Genomic DNA, 18,437 nt, shown 5'->3' with positions numbered 1-18,437 from the left:
AATTTTGTGGGTGAGACACCTCAGCAAGGGATTTTTTTGGAAATTTTCAAAATGCAGCTTGATTTTCTAAGCAGGAGTCTCCCAAATGGCACCACCTCAGAGGGTGCTACCTGGGGTTTGAAATTCAAAGTTTGCTTTTTGCAGGGAGCCCTCATGTGGCGCCACCTCATGGTGGGCTACTTTTATTTTAAATAAAATAAAAATAAAAAATGAAGCCAAGTGGGAGCTCTTGAATGGCGCCACCTCAAAAGGTGTTTGAGATTTGAATCTAGAAGCAGTAGGAGCATGTCATGTGGCGCCACATCAGAGTGGCTCTTGACACGTGTCAGAAGAATAGGGCAGTGGGCTCAGAAGGTGCCACCTCAGAGGAGTTTGAGTTCTACTTTTTCTGATGAAAGGAGATCTGGACATGTAACAGTCCAGGATGGTTCCATACCTGACAAGTGTCAGCTTGCAGGAGGAGGTTCTTCAGATGGCGCCACCTCAGGGAAGAAATTTGAAATTCAAATGAGGTTGGCTCTGGAAGAATAGAGGGTGGACATGTGGCGCCACCTCAGGGTGGCTCCTACAATGCCATGTGGCAGGAGAGAGGAACAAGGAACAATGTGGCGCCATCTCAGACCAGATGGAAAAAGTAAAGTTCAGGATTTGCGCCACCTAGGCCTTGTTTGAATTTTTTTGAATGGTTGCTTTTTCTGAAGAAGGCCAAGAGTGACTGTTTTGAGGTAAAATTTTTCCCGTCTTCCCTTCCTTGCGGAAGAGAGTGGGAAATGCTTTCGCGATTCAAACTTGACCGGATTTTGGAAATTGTTTGAAATACTCGCCTCCGTTTTGAAAATTGTGGGAAAATCCATGGGATGGGGCTCGACCTGTCGGTACGAGGTTCGACCGTTCCTGCCGCCTTTAACAGGGGTAATCGAACCAAGGACCAAAATTATGCTTGACTTAGTAAAATCATTGAAATTATGTTCTATCCTAAATGCACAGAGAATTCAGGCATGTGCTATGAGATTTGGTAAAATATAAGTTGGAAAACTATGATGTATGCTTAGAAAATATTTAAAGTTGAAAAGTAGTTCTTAGGAAAAGATGGAAATCAATCTCTCAGAAAAACTCAGACGAAGAAGGTTTGAAATCTCGAGAAAGTTTATAAAGAGTTGGAAAATCTTGAAGAAGAGAGAATCTCGAGAAAATCTTGAGAAAGTTTATAAGGACTTGGAAAATCAAAAAAAAATGAGAATCTCGAGAAAATCTTGAGAAAGTTTATCAGATTTGAAAAATCATGAAGAAATGGGAATCTCAGGAAAATTTTGAGAAAGTTTAGAAAGACTTGGAAATCCATGAAGAAATGAGAATCTCGGGAAAATTTGAAGGAATTCTTGAGAAAAGATGAATACTTAAAAGGAAAGAACTTCTCAGGAAAACTTGGACTTGGAGAATTTTCTTAGGAAAATGATGGAAAATTTGTAGGAAAACTCTTTGGAGAAGGAAATTCAGAACTTGGGAATTTGAAATCCTGAGAATCTGGTTTTTTGAAATATCTGAAAATCAATTTGGATTTTTGAGAAATTGAGAAATTCCTTTGAAAAGAATCTTAAGGAAATAGCTTTTTAAGGAAAATCACAGTAAAACATTTGATTTGGGAAATCCAACTCCGAATATCATCATAGTTTCTTGAGAAAATCGATCCCATGAAATGAAAATCTTTTGAGAAAATCATGAAAAAAAAAACAAATGATGCAGATGGTTTGAATGAATGAATGCACTTTTGAAAATATTTCTGAAAAATTTGTTGGAAAAATGTGGATTAATCCAAAGTAAATCCTTCACATATTCTGACTGTGGCCATGAATATATTCAGGGTTTATTTGAATTAATTCACAATATTTTGAAAACATTGGAAATATGAGGTGCATTTTCAAGATAGCCTAAGAGTGTAGGCTCAATGTGACTGGTAGAGAGATGATGGATCTGGGTCTCGTCCATATTCCGACTAGGGCCGTAAATATGGATTCCACCGAGTTCATCAACTCTCTAAGAGTTGGTGCACGTGTCATTCGTGTTCATCCACGGTGAATTTAGAAAATTGAAATATATGCATAAGAGAATCAGGATATTACTGAAATCAAACTATATGAGATGCGGCCAAATCTAAGCAGTAAAAGTCAATCTTATTCCAAGGTTTACATTGGATTATTACATTGCATAACATAAAGTAAAAGAAAATTGAAATGGAGCCAAGGAATCTGCATCTTCTAGATTTTCCTGCAAAATGAGAGTTAGTACAAAATAACCAAGGAAATGAACATATATACTATATATAACAAAGATATACAAACAAATGTAGAAATACTTGAATTTATGATGAATGATATATGATAATGAAGATATATTTACAAAAAGTAAGAGAAAAGAAAATATATGTGATGACAAGTGCACATGAAGGGATATATACATATATATATAAGTATATATATATACATATATATATATATACATATATATATATACATATATATACATATATATACATATATACATATATACGTATACATATAGGTAGATATACGATAGATATACATATATATAGATATATATATACATATAATGAGAAAATATATAGGTTTAATGGAAACTCCATATAATGGGTAAAACCAGAAATTACAGGTATATATAGTTTCTGTGGGGGATTTCACAAGGCTGTAATTCCCAAATTACATGACAATTTCCAATAAAAATGGGTATGGAGCTTCCCTATATATCAATAATGACGCGTGCAAAAGATGGCCAGGAAATCATGAACGGATATTAAAATATCCATCCATGAAAGTGGCCGAATATCAAGACTGCACTCCTGCAGAAAAGGGAAGTGGTATGGGTATAAAAGCATACTGTGAAAGTGCTGTGAAAAGCACAAGGGAGATGTGATCATTTACAAAACTTAACAAGGTAAAATTATAATGATACAACTTGATAGACCTAAACACTATACAAATTTGTACATATGCCCATGAATGAGTGTAAACATCAACAAAGCACATGATATGCAGATGCTTCCAAAGGCATCAAAAGCCAGTTGCAGCTTGAGCTTGAGCATTTTGTTTTCTAGAGTCTTATTGTAGCTTTTTTTTTTAGTAAATACATCAGATTCTGTTATAAATTCCTAAGTCTGGCTTCATCAAACTGTTTGCAATCAGTCAACCTTATCTTCTTATATGGCTATACAGTTGTTTGTAGACTATACTCAAACAACTTACTAATGCTAAAACTGTTTTGAAAGGATTTAACAAACTGGAAACATTTGACATATTGAGAGCTCAAACACTGATGTACGTAGCTGAAAGAGAACAAAACAAATGGCCTACAAGGATGCATAGCATGCTAGAATGATAAAAAAAAAACAGGAAACATAAATATGACATACAGGATGCCAATGACATAGCAGAGGGGGTAGGCTTATGAGAATAAGAAACATGATTAGACGTCAAAACCATGTAAACTTTTACCAGCTTTGAAGAAAAAAAAAATTTAAAATAACTGGAGACATTCAAAACAGCATAACTACTGTTAGACTAAAAAAATTCAAACAGAATGGGACGTTAATATGGTTACAGGATATGTAATGCTAATATTATCAATGACATTTTAATATACACAATGCAGCATCTCTGATAAACAAGGTGAGAAATACACCCACCTGGTATTACCGGAATCAGTAATAAGCTGGAATAAAACATGAAGAGATAATGTTCATAACATTTTTTTTTTTGATGGGGAAAGAGGAAATAGCACAGGTCAAACAGGGTATGGCTCACCTTGAAACAGAAACGTTGATTCCTCCTTTGTTTTTGCAGCTGGGAGGCTTTTCAGAGATTACTTTTTAAGGATACAAGATTTTGATGGGGTCGTTAGACCTCCTTCTGCTGTAGACAACAGGAAGGTTGATGGGTCTTCTACTGAGGGACTGAAGAAAGGGGTAGTGTCCGTATGGTTAATACTGAAGGGGCTGAAGAGAAAGAGGGATCTGTTGAATCCCCTGCTGCTAGGTGATCTGCGGCTAGCTTGAAGGAATTAGGGAGCGGAAATGGCCGATCTCTCTGCTGGTGGGTTAAAAAAAAAAATACGACGGATGGGTTGAAAAGAATGTCCACACGCTGGCTGGAACTTCTGCTATTGAGTTGAAGAAGATGATGCTAGTGGTGGCCTCTCCTACGGCTGGGCTGAAGAGAGGCAGCAATCCGTTGCATTCTTAGCTGGGCTGAAGATGGTTGAAACGCAGATCCTGGAGATGCTCCCCTGCGGCTGGAGCTGAAGAGGATCGAATGTTGATGGTGGAAGACCTCCGGCTAGGGCTGAGGATGGTTGAAACGCAGATTCATGGAGATGCTCCCTCTCTTAGTGGTGGGCTGGAGGAGATGCAGATGGCTGGCTGGAGGTGGCTCTCCCGCGGTTGGGGGTTGAAGAAGGATCGGATGGGCCTTTCTCTTTCAGAACCCCTGCAAAAACCCCCAAAAAAAAAATCTCAATCCCCCTCTCTCGTTCAATGGTTGCCCTCTCTTTCAATCAATAGCTGGGTCTTTTAAAGACCTTCAGCCTCTTTCCTCAAAAACAAAAAAAATGCAGTCCTCTTTTAAGAGCTCCGTTATGTTTTTAAAACTTTTGAAAACTGAGATTTTGAAAATCAGCCATTTTCCAAAAGGGGCGCATCTTATGTTTTTCAAAAAAAAAAATTATTTCATTTACCTAAGTTTTGGGTAAAATGAATGGTTTTTTTTTTTTGGAAAGTTTGGATGTGGCGCCGTTTTGGGGCTGTTTCTTTTAAAAAAATGAATAGTAAATAAAAGAAATAAATAAATAAAATAAAATAATAAAAAGAATAAAATTAAATTGGAGATGCCACCTCAGCCAATTTTTTTTTTTTAAATTCTTTTTGAAAATAAAGTTTTATTTTGTTTTAGCAAATCTTTTATTTTCAAGTGGAGTGCCGCAAATGTGTGGGCCCACTACTTTAGAACATAACATAAAAAAATAAAATAAAAATAAGAAAATAAAAAAGAAGAGGAATTTACGAAATTGGTGCCATCTCCGGGTGGGTCCCACTTGAGAATAAGATACTTACCTGAAAGTATGAGTATGATGCTAGTTCAAAGGCGGGTCCCGCTCCATTTATTTGAAAATACGAGATAAAACATTATTTGTTTTCAAGAATTTAAAAAAATTTGGTTTTTCAGGGCAAAAAAAAATATGGATAAATGTAAAAAAAAAAAAAAAAATTGTAAAGAGATTTAAACTAGTTTTGAGATAAAATCTTTAAAATCAATATCCAAAATATCCAGATTGTTTTTCTTGAGAAAATTTTTGTAATTCAAAGTCCTGGGGTAAAATGGGAAAGATTGGCAATTTTGAAAACCCAGGGTTTTAAAAATCAATTTTGAAAAGTTTAAAAATCAAATCTGGATGGACAATTTTGAAAATCATGAGTTCTGGATCTCAAACTCACATGCTATGCAGTGAAATGATGCAATGCTATGCACAGACATGTTCTATGAAATGTCACTCTGAGCTCGGACTTGGAAATTTTTGCTTTTTGTCCAAAAAAAGGATTTTGAAATTTTGCCATTTGAAGATGTCTCTGAACCTAAATATGGAAATTTTGAGGCTCAAGAATGAAATTTTGGACTTTCTGCAAGGTTTAATCTCAGAAAATGACCATTTTGCCCTTCATTGCTTCCGGAGAACTGAAATGTGCCAATTGAGGGCAATGTCAGGGAGGTGAGTGAAAAATTGGGGTGTTTACAGATGCCCCTCTTTGCTACTAAGACGGCTTATGGCCGAGCTTAGTGGCAAAGAAAACACACCAAATTTGGGCTATCTAAAAATGCCCCAGTTAGAAGGATCTGACTGGGTATGAAGAAATTAGCCTGAGGAATATGGTAGATATGAAATGGAGAAGTGAAGAGTAAAGACTCACTTTGTGAGAGTGAAATTCAGGTTTGTGCCCTTGACCTGGATGGGATAGAAATACCTCGTATGAAACGAAGTTCAGGTTTTAACCCTTGACCTGATTGGGGGAATGACATTATCTCATTAAAATGAGATTCAGGTTTGTACCCTTAACCTGATCGGGCAGAAAATGAAATACCTCCTTGAATGAGGCTCAGGTTTATACCCTTATCCTGATCGGGTGGAAAATGGAATACCTCTTTGAATGAGGCTCAGGTTTGTACCCTTATCCTGATCGGGTTGAAAATGGAATATTAGAAGGTGAATAAGACAACTTTTCTTGAAGATGAACGAAGCAATAGAATTGTAAGAGGCAATTTTGGGAAAATGATCAAGACGATCCGGTGAATTTTTATCATCGTGAAATATGAAGAAGGTAAGGAGTAAGACGACTATTTCGACAATGTGAAAGATGATAAGGTGATCCAAAGGAACAAGGCAATTCTTTCGACAATGCGAAAGATGACAAAAGGTAATCCAAAGGAATAAGGCAATTTTTTCAATGAAGAATAAGGTAACTCTTTCGGTCATGCGAAAGACAGACAAGGCAAACTCTTTCAGAGAAGAGTAAGGCAACTCTTTTGACAATGCAAAAAGATGACAAAGGTAATCCATTCGGAGAGAAGGCTAATCTTTCAACAATATGAAAGATGACAAAGGAAACTCTCTCGAAGGGGTCAAGATGCATTAATATGGACATCAAGCTCTCACTTAACGTCAGGATAGCTAGAAAATATTGTCAAAATGTTGAAAATTTTGTTGATTCAAAGTAATTGAAAATGATGCACATTGTTGCAAAGATATTCCTTGTTTTCTACCTGAAGCATTACCTCCAAACGAGATTCACTTCGTAGAATCAAGATTTAGCATCCAAATTGCTTGCGATTGACCTTCTTCAAAGAAATTATCAATCTCCTTGATATGAACAAGAAAGAGAATTTGATATTATGAAAGCAACTGATGAAAGAATATTGATAATAGAATTGCACAAATTTAAAGAAATTCTTGGCAAATTTTGGCAGATTGATATCCTGGGAGCTTCTCTCATGATAATCTTTCTGCACTCTTTTGGCTCTTTTGAGTTTTTTGTTGCATTCTCCTTCATTTTGGAGATGTTCTGACTTTTTCTCTCTTTCTTTTTCCTCTCTCGCTCTCTTTTGGGAAGAGTACGTCACAAACTCCTTCAACTTGGAGATGTTTCGATCCTTCTTTGACGATATTGGCTCTTGGGTTTAGAGATCTTTGGATGATAGCTGAAATTAAATATCTTTTAGGGATTGTCGGGAGGTTCATCGCATCTGCCTTCATCTCGACAGTGCTTTGGACTTTCCCTGGAAGGATCCGTCGCAAACTCCGTCATCTTGGAGATGTTTCGAATCTTCTTTGGCCCCGGGGGTCTACTCGCTTAATTCGCCTTCATCTTGACGACAGGTGAGAGATCCCTTTTGCGGATATTTAATTGCAGCTTGAGGAGACAGGGCTTGGATAAATGCTCTCTTTTCTAGCTCTCAGGATATTTTCACTGCCTTATTTTACAGGAATAATCTTTAAAGATGCGCCATTGACTGCGATCAATATAAAGCATTTATGGCTTTGCAATAACACTGAATCTTCTTTGCTGGCCATATCGAGGATTTATCCTTCATCCTTTTGGTTGGCCAATAGAAAGCATTTGAAGTTTTGAATCTCTTTTCGCAAAAGCTTCACTCTTTTGGAAGTAATGCTGAAGATAGACTAAGGTAAGGGTTTGTATAATAAAGTTTTTGAAATCAACAAATAATTGATTGACAAATTGACAAAATTTTCTTGAAATCTTGGGTGAAAGTGAGCATTTGAGGTCCGGTTTAACACATCTGTGACGAAAATTATCCTCTCCTTTCGCCAAAGGAGGCATCTATCAGTTTACTGGGAACAATATCAGTTCAATTAAGAACGACCATCGGTTCGTTGAGAACTATATCAGTTCAATTAAGAACAACCATCGCTGGAAATAATATCAGTTCAATGAAGAACGACCATCGGTTCATTTGGAACACTATCAGTTCAATGAAGAACAACTATCAGTTCGCTTGGGAACACTATCAGTACGATGAAGAACGACTATCAGTTCGCTTGGGAACAATATCAGTTCAATTAAGAACGACCATCGGTGGGAATAATATCAGTTCAATTAAGAACGACCATCGGTTCGCTGGAACACTATCAGTTCACTGGAAACACTATCAGTTCAATGAAGAACGACTATCAGTTCACTGGGAACACTATCAGTTCGATGAAGAACGACTATCAGTTCACTTGGAACACTATCAGTTCAATGAAGAACGACTATCAGTTCACTTGGAACACTATCAGTTCTATGAAGAACGACTATCAGTTCACTTAGGAACGCTATCAGTTCACTGAAGAACGAGGATCATTATAGAGAGTTGGATTACTTTTATGAATGGTTTCAGGATTATCCCCTTATCCTGAATGGAGAATGGAAATTGGATGACCTGGCGGTCGAAATTGAGAATTTTGGTAGTTTAAAAATTGGAGATTGGATGACCCGGAGGTCGAAATTGAAGAATTATGGAAAATGATTCAGGTTTATCCCTTAACCTGAAGGGGAAATGTTGATGTAAATTTAATGCAAATGAATATGATTAAATGCAAATTGATGTAAATGAATGCAGAATTAATGCAAATAAGTGCATATATATGCAAAATGAGAGATTGGTTTATCCTGCCTGCATACAGGATGTTTTGAGGTAAAGATAAATTTTCAAAAAAAAATGCCCCAGTGTGACTGGGGAGGAAAAATTTTGAATAATAAAAAAAAAGATAATTGACATGCTTCTTGATTAATATACGTCCTCAAGATCATTCCTCACAAGAGAGACATTTTGAAAAGGAGGAAGAAGCAAATAAGATGGCGCCAAGCTATTGAAAAATTCGATGACTTTATTGATGCTTTAAAATCAAGGAAGGAGAATGGGATTACATTATTCTTTTTGAAAAAGCAAGATAAAAAATGGGAAATTGTTGGCATTGTCATTTTCTGGAATGATTGTGGAAAAAGCTTAGTCAGGATGACTAGTCCTCTTTTCCATCTTCAACAAGGAGCTTCTTGTCAATGCAGTCTTGAACAATGTTCTTAAGGACGAAGCAGTTTTCTGTATCATGCCCTACTGCTCGATGAAATTTGCAAAACTGTTCTTTGAATCTGCCCATAATTGCTGGAGGATAGCTGGCTTTAGGCAACCGAACAAGGTCTTTCTCAACCATATACTCGAGTATACTCTCGAGTGTCTGATCCAGAGGGGTGAATTCTCGATCAGTTCTCCAGTCTTTGCGCTTTGATTTTTCCTGATCTTTCTTTTGATGCTGAGGGCTGGATTGGAGAGGTTTATCACTGTTGATGTCCTTCCCTTTATGCCTTTTGATTCTCTCCAAACTGTTGCCATGATCATTCTTGTTGCCTTTGCTATTGTTGAAAGATTTGGCCGCAAAAGTGAAGTGAGCCTTCTTTTTGGCATCTTGACTGTTTCTTGCAATGGTAAGGCCTTCATAGACTCCATTCTCTACTCCCATTTCGAGCCATTCAGCTCGTTCAATGAGTTCAACGAAAGACTTGGAGGGTGAGGTAGAGATTAATCCTCTTAGAGGTTGCGAAAAATTGTTGAGGATTAAGGATAAAGCATGTCTTTCTGATATAGGATCCATCATTTTGTTGCAGGTCTCTCTCCATCTGCGAATGAAGTCCCTTGCCTTTTCATTTTCATTTTGTCTTAGATTGCAGAGATGGCTCAATGTTGGGAGTGCTTCAGTATTGAACAGAAATCGCTCAATGAATAGGTTGACCACCTTATCGAATTCTCGCAGCTCAATTGGATTGATATGCTCGGAGTACCACTTGGCGGCAGTGCCTTCTAAGCTACAAGGAAAATAGAGAAATAGGGCCCTATTGTCTCTCTTGAATTTGGAACATTCGACGAAGAACATGGCGAGATGGGCTTTCGGGTCACCAGAACCATCGAACTTGATGAACTTGCGAGGCAGATTTTCCAGATCTTCGTCTCCTTCTAAGCCATCATAAAAATCTTCGCTAGTGAAGACTTTCTTGCCCTTGTCGCGAGCTTGCAGGTCTTTAACAACTTTGGCCATTTCTTTGAACTGTGACTGCAGGGGCTCTTCTGCAACTTGATTCTTTGATTTGCGACTCCTCCTTTGTTTTTGGCCCTGTTTCTGAAATACCGGAGGCACCTCATATTCTTCATTGGTGTCTTCCTCTGATTCTGATTCATCTGATATTTCTTCTGGCTGAATTTGCTTCTTGGAGTTCTTCTTATCCTTGTGCCCATGGAACTTCTCTCTGAATGGGTTCTTCTCTACACTGGTCCCAGCCTGTTCACTCATCATTTTGGTCATCATTTTCTGGAACATAGCATACATCTGTGGGTCTATGCCATCCTCCTCTTGTTGTTGATCTTGATTCACGGGATGATCCATTTCGCCTTCTGAGGCTGAGGAGTGCTGTGATGATGTGGTTCTTCTTCCTGACCTTGTTCGAACTATCAAATATTGAGGATGCTCTCTCTGCAGGATGAAGTCTTGATTAGACTCTAAGGAAATTTTGGATTGGAAAAAAAAATGATTATTGACGATATGGTAGACAATTGGAAGAATATCCCATTACTAGGGATGGAGTCGTCGCTGAAATCACGACAATTGTGTTGTCATTCTTTGTAAGAGAAATAACAACGAAAAATGTGCCTTGTTACCTAGGCGAGGTCGTCAACCACGAGAAAAAAAAACACCATTTTGAAGGAAAGAGATATTTCTTGGAAAAACAATCCGCAAATGGATTTAGAACAAGGAGAAGGCAAGTGGGTAAACAATTTTCACCGCAATAGTCAAGGTATGCACGAGGAAAATAAGATGAAGAATTTTTGCAAATAGACAAAAGAATTGAAAATCCAATGAGAGAAAACATATGATTTTGGAAAATTGCAGGCAGGATAAAAATGCAGCTGGAAATTCGAGATCCAGTAGAACGGAAGAAGGAAAAATCACTTGGAGTTTTGAAAGAAATTGGATATTTGGGAAAATCATCCAGGGTTTGAGAAAATAAAAGGAAAAGATGAGAATATGGATATTTGAAAATATTTTGGAAAAATGTAAGAAAATAGAGGTAATATACGAACAATCACATCCTGCACAAACATTTATGCACATACAACACTCCCTATAAGGTTGACTCTAGATGCATTATTTTGAAAACAGTTGTAGGACCCTAATCCTAACTCTAGGTTCAGATCATCTTTGTCCAATCCAGTTATGCCGATATACCCGAACCGAAATCCGAGGTACGTGGCATATAATTTAAACTCCGGTTCTAAGGTAAGGTTTTCCAACATCCTTGAGCGCCTACCGATATACTTCGGACTGTGGCCCGCGGTACATGGTAGGGGGGTGTTAACCCAAATAATTGGCCCAGTTGTGAGGCTCTGTCCCGAACTAGGGTTCTGGAAGAGAGCCCAGCAACGTGAAGACTGAGTAATGATAGGTAATGGAGGTTTTGAAAAAAATGATCACATGCAAGAAATAGATGGCTCTAAATCCTAGAGAGATAGACTTTTGAAAATCTTTGAAGAAGCATACATTGTTTACATTCAGATCCTAAATTGAGGAGAGTTGTATTTAGACCTAAGTCTATGTGAGCATGAAAATTTCTCCTCAATCTGGTCCTACCAAACCATGCCTAAGCTATATGCGGTCAATGTCAGCTAGGTCCAAATCTAGGTTCCTAGGTTCGCATGATATCAAAAGTAAAGAGCTGACATTTTGTGAACATAATTTCAATAATTGAACTAAATCACGCACAATTTTGACCAAACGAGGACAGGTCCCATCACGGTCGCCAAACCTGTTTTGAGGTAAAAATTTTCCCGTCTTCCCTTCCTTGCGGAAGAGAGTGGGAAATGCTTTCGCGATTCAAACTTGACCGGATTTTGGAAATTGTTTGAAATACTCGCCTCCGTTTTGAAAATTGCGGGAAAATCCATGGGATGGGGCTCGACCTGTCGGTACGAGGTTCGACCGTTCCTACCGCCTTTAACAGGGGTAATCGAACCAAGGACCAAAATTATGCTTGACTTAGTAAAATCATTGGAATTATGTTCTATCCTAAATGCATAGAGAATTCAGGCATGTGCTATGAGATTTGGTAAAATATAAGTTGGAAAACTATGATGTATGCTTAGAAAATATTTAAAGTTGAAAAGTAGTTCTTAGGAAAAGATGGAAATCAATCTCTCAGAAAAACTCAGACGAAGAAGGTTTGAAATCTCGAGAAAGTTTATAAAGAGTTGGAAAATCTTGAAGAAGAGAGAGTCTCGAGAAAATCTTGAGAAAGTTTATAAGGACTTGGAAAATAAAAAAAAAATGAGAATCTCGAGAAAATCTTGAGAAAGTTTATCAGATTTGAAAAATCATGAAGAAATGGGAATCTCAGGAAAATTTTGAGAAAGTTTAGAAAGACTTGGAAATCCATGAAGAAATGAGAATCTCGGGAAAATTGGAAGGAATTCTTGAGAAAAGATGAATACTTGAAAGGAAAGAACTTTTCAGGAAAACTTGGACTTGGAGAATTTTCTTAGGAAAATGATGGAAATTTTGTAGGAAAACTCTTTGGAGAAGGAAATTCAGAACTTGAGAATTTGAAATCCTGAGAATCTGGTTTTTTGAAATATCTGAAAATCAATTGGGATTTTTGAGAAATTGAGAAATTCCTTTGAAAAGAATCTTAAGGAAATAGCTTTTTAAGGAAAATCACAGGAAAACATTTGATTTGGGAAATCCAACTCCGAATATCATCATAGTTTCTTGAGAAAATCGATCCCATGAAATAAAAATCTTTTGAGAAAATCATGAAAAAAAAACAAATGATGCAGATGGTTTGAATGAATGAATGCACTTTTGAAAATATTTCTGAAAAATTTGTTGGAAAAATGTGGATTAATCCAAAGTAAATCCTTCACATATTCTGACTGTGGCCATGAATATATTCAGGGTTTATTTGAATTAATTCACAATATTTTGAAAACATTAGAAATATGAGGTGCATTTTCAAGATAGCCTAAGAGTGTAGGCTCAATGTGACTGGTAGAGAGATGATGGATCTGGGTCTCGTCCATATTCCGACTAGGGCCGTAAATATGGATTCCACCGAGTTCATCAATTCTCTAAGAGTTGGTGCACGTGCCATTCGTGTTCATCCACGGTGAATTTAGAAAATTGAGATATATGCATAAGAGAATCAGGATATTACTGGAATCAAACTATATGAGATGCGGCCTAATCTAAGCAGTAAAAGTCAATCTTATTTCAAGGTTTACATTGGATTATTACATTGCATAACATAAAGTAAAAGAAAATTGAAATGAAGCCAAGGAATCTGCATCTTCTAGATTTTCCTGCAAAATGAGAGTTAGTACAAAATAACCAAGGAAATGAACATATATACTATATATAACAAAGATATACAAACAAATGTAGAAATACTTGAATTTATGATGAATGATATATGATAATGAAGATATATTTACAAAAAGTAAGAGAAAAGAAAATATATGTGATGACAAGTGCACATGAAGGGATATATACATATATATATATATATATATATATATAAGTATATATATATACATATATATATACATATATATACATATATATACATATATACATATATACGTATACATATAGGTAGATATACGATAGATATACATATATATAGATATATATATACATATAATGAGAAAATATATAGGTTTAATGGAAACTCCATATAATGGGTAAAACCAGAAATTACAGGTATATATAGTTTCTGTGGGGGATTTCACAAGGCTGTAATTCCCAAATTACATGACAATTTCCAATAAAAATGGGTATGGAGCTTCCCTATATATCAATAATGACGCGTGCAAAAGATGGCCAGAAAATCATGAACGGATATTAAAATATCCATCCATGAAAGTGGCCGAATATCAAGACTGCACTCCTGCAGAAAAGGGAAGGGTATGGGTATAAAAGCATACTGTGAAAGTGCTGTGAAAAGCACAAGGGAGATGTGATCATTTACAAAACTTAACAGGGTAAAATTATAATGATACAACTTGATAGACCTAAACACTATACAAATTTGTACATATGCCCATGAATGAGTGTAAACATCAACAAAGCACATGATATGCAGATGCTTCCAAAGGCATCAAAAGCCAGTTGCAGCTTGAGCTTGAGCATTTTGTTTTCTAGAGTCTTATTGTAGCTTTTTTTTTTAGTAAATACATCAGATTCTGTTATAAATTCCTAAGTCTGGCTTCATCAAACTGTTTGCAATCAGTCAACCTTATCTTCTTATATGGCTATACAGTTGTTTGTAGACTATACTCAAACAACTTACTAATGCTAAAACTGTTTTGAAAGGATTTAACAAACTGGAAACATTTGACATATTGAGAGCTCAAACACTGATGTACGTAGCTGAAAGAGAACAAAACAAATGGCCTACAAGGATGCATAGCATGCTAGAATGATAAAAAAAAAATAGGAAACATAAATATGACATACAGGATGCCAATGACATAGCAGAGGGGGTAGGCTTATGAGAATAAGAAACATGATTAGACGTCAAAACCATGTAAACTTTTACCAGCTTTGAAGAAAAAAAAATTTTTAAATAACTGGAGACATTCAAAACAGCATAACTACTGTTAGACTAAAAAAATTCAAACAGAATGGGACGTTAATATGGTTACAGGATATGTAATGCTAATATTATCAATGACATTTTAATATACACAATGCAGCATCTCTGATAAACAAGGTGAGAAATACACCCACCTGGTATTGCCGGAATCAGTAATAAGCTGGAATAAAACATGAAGAGATAATGTTCATAACATTTTTTTTTTTGATGGGGAAAGAGGAAATAGCACAGGTCAAACAGGGTATGGCTCACCTTGAAACAGAAACGTTGATTCCTCCTTTGTTTTTGCAGCTGGGAGGCTTTTCAGAGATTACTTTTTAAGGATACAAGATTTTGATGGGGTCGTTAGACCTCCTTCTGCTGTAGACAACAGGAAGGTTGATGGGTCTTCTGCTGTGGGACTGAAGAAAGGGGTAGTGACCGTATGGTTAATACTGAAGGGGCTGAAGAGAAAGAGGGATCTGTTGAATCCCCTACTGCTAGGTGATCTGCGGCTAGCTTGAAGGAAGGAGGGAGCGGAAATGGCCAATCTCTCTGCTGGTGGGTTAAAAAAAAAAATACGACGGATGGGTTGAAAAGAATGTCCACACGCTGGCTGGAACTTCTGCTATTGAGTTGAAGAAGATGATGCTAGTGGTGGCCTCTCCTACGGCTGGGCTGAAGAGAGGCAGCAATCTGTTGCATTCTTAGCTGGGCTGAAGATGGTTGAAACGCAGATCCTGGAGATGCTCCCCTGTGGCTGGAGCTGAAGAGGATCGAATGTTGATGGTGGAAGACCTCCGGCTAGGGCTGAGGATGGTTGAAACGCAGATTCATGGAGATGCTCCCTCTCTTACTGGTGGGCTGGAGGAGATGCAGATGGCTGGAGGTGGCTCTCCCGCGGTTGGGGGTTGAAGAAGGATCGGATGGGCCTTTCTCTTTCAGAACCCCTGCAAAAAACCCCAAAAAAAAAATCTCAATCCCCCTCTCTCGTTCAATGGTTGCCCTCTCTTTCAATCAATAGCTGGGTCTTTTAAAGACCTTCAGCCTCTTTCCTCAAAAACAAAAAAAACGCAGTCCTCTTTTAAGAGCTCCGTTATGTTTTTAAAACTTTTGAAAACTGAGATTTTGAAAATCAGCCATTTTCCAAAAGGGGCGCATCTTATGTTTTTCAAAAAAAAAAATTATTTCATTTACCTAAGTTTTGGGTAAAATGAATGTTTTTTTTTTTGGAAAGTTTGGATGTGGCGCCGTTTTGGGGCTGTTTCTTTTAAAAAAATGAATAGTAAATAAAAGAAATAAATAAATAAAATAAAAAAATAAAAAGAATAAAATTAAATTGGAGATGCCACCTCAGCCAATTTTTTTTTTTTAAATTCTTTTTGAAAATAAAGTTTTATTTTGTTTTAGCAAATCTTTTATTTTCAAGTGGAGTGCCGCAAATGTGTGGGCCCACTACTTTAGAACATAACATAAAAAAATAAAATAAAAATAAGAAAATAAAAAAGAAGAGGAATTTACGAAATTGGTGCCATCTCCGGGTGGGTCCCACTTGAGAATAAGATACTTACCTGAGAGTATGAGTATGATGCTAGTTCAAAGGCGGGTCCCGCTCCATTTATTTGAAAATACGAGATAAAACATTATTTGTTTTCAAGAATTTAAAAAAATTTGGTTTTTCAGGGCAAAAAAAAATATGGATAAATGTAAAAAAAAAAAAAAAAATTGTAAAGAGATTTAAACTAGTTTTGAGATAAAATCTTTAAAATCAATATCCAAAATATCCAGATTGTTTTTCTTGAGAAAATTTTTGTAATTCAAAGTCCTGGGGTAAAATGGGAAAGATTGGCAATTTTGAAAACCCAGGGTTTTAAAAATCAATTTTGAAAAGTTTAAAAATCAAATCTGGATGGACAATTTTGAAAATCATGAGTTCTGGATCTCAAACTCACATGCTATGCAGTGAAATGATGCAATGCTATGCACAGACATGTTCTATGAAATGTCACTCTGAGCTCGGACTTGGAAATTTTTGCTTTTTGTCCAAAAAAAGGATTTTGAAATTTTGCCATTTGAAGATGTCTCTGAACCTAAATATGGAAATTTTGAGGCTCAAGAATGAAATTTTGGACTTTCTGCAAGGTTTAATCTCAGAAAATGACCATTTTGCCCTTCATTGCTTCCGGAGAACTGAAATGTGCCAATTGAGGGCAATGTCAGGGAGGTGAGTGAAAAATTGGGGTGTTTACAGATGCCCCTCTTTGCTACTAAGACGGCTTATGGCCGAGCTTAGTGGCAAAGAAAACACACCAAATTTGGGCTATCTAAAAATGCCCCAGTTAGAAGGATCTGACTGGGTATGAAGAAATTAGCCTGAGGAATATGGTAGATATGAAATGGAGAAGTGAAGAGTAAAGACTCACTTTGTGAGAGTGAAATTCAGGTTTGTGCCCTTGACCTGGATGGGATAGAAATACCTCGTATGAAACGAAGTTCAGGTTTTAACCCTTGACCTGATTGGGGGAATGACATTATCTCATTAAAATGAGATTCAGGTTTGTACCCTTAACCTGATCGGACAGAAAATGAAATACCTCCTTGAATGAGGCTCAGGTTTATACCCTTATCCTGATCAAGTGGAAAATGGAATACCTCTTTGAATGAGGCTCAGGTTTGTACCCTTATCCTGATCGGGTTGAAAATGGAATATTAGAAGGTGAATAAGACAACTTTTCTTGAAGATGAACGAAGCAATAGAATTGTAAGAGGCAATTTTGGGAAAATGATCAAGACGATCCGGTGAATTTTTATCATCGTGAAATATGAAGAAGGTAAGGAGTAAGACGACTATTTCGACAATGTGAAAGATGATAAGGTGATCCAAAGGAACAAGGCAATTCTTTCGACAATGCGAAAGATGACAAAAGGTAATCCAAAGGAATAAGGCAATTTTTTCAATGAAGAATAAGGTAACTCTTTCGGTCATGCGAAAGACAGACAAGGCAAACTCTTTCAGAGAAGAGTAAGGCAACTCTTTTGACAATGCAAAAAGATGACAAAGGTAATCCATTCGGAGAGAAGGCTAATCTTTCAACAATATGAAAGATGACAAAGGAAACTCTCTCGAAGGGGTCAAGATGCATTAATATGGACATCAAGCTCTCACTTAACGTCAGGATAGCTAGAAAATATTGTCAAAATGTTGAAAATTTTGTTGATTCAAAGTAATTGAAAATGATGCACATTGTTGCAAAGATATTCCTTGTTTTCTACCTGAAGCATTACCTCCAAACGAGATTCACTTCGTAGAATCAAGATTTAGCATCCAAATTGCTTGCGATTGACCTTCTTCAAAGAAATTATCAATCTCCTTGATATGAACAAGAAAGAGAATTTGATATTATGAAAGCAACTGATGAAAGAATATTGATAATAGAATTGCACAAATTTAAAGAAATTCTTGGCAAATTTTGGCAGATTGATATCCTGGGAGCTTCTCTCATGATAATCTTTCTGCACTCTTTTGGCTCTTTTGAGTTTTTTGTTGCATTCTCCTTCATTTTGGAGATGTTCTGACTTTTTCTCTCTTTCTTTTTCCTCTCTCGCTCTCTTTTGGGAAGAGTACGTCACAAACTCCTTCAACTTGGAGATGTTTCGATCCTTCTTTGACGATATTGGCTCTTGGGTTTAGAGATCTTTGGAT

Source organism: Nuphar pumila, chromosome 1 (genome assembly GCF_984573655.1).
Source record: "Nuphar pumila chromosome 1, dmNupPumi1.hap1.1, whole genome shotgun sequence".
Taxonomy (NCBI): domain Eukaryota; kingdom Viridiplantae; phylum Streptophyta; class Magnoliopsida; order Nymphaeales; family Nymphaeaceae; genus Nuphar; species Nuphar pumila.
This window is presented reverse-complemented; position numbering follows the sequence as displayed.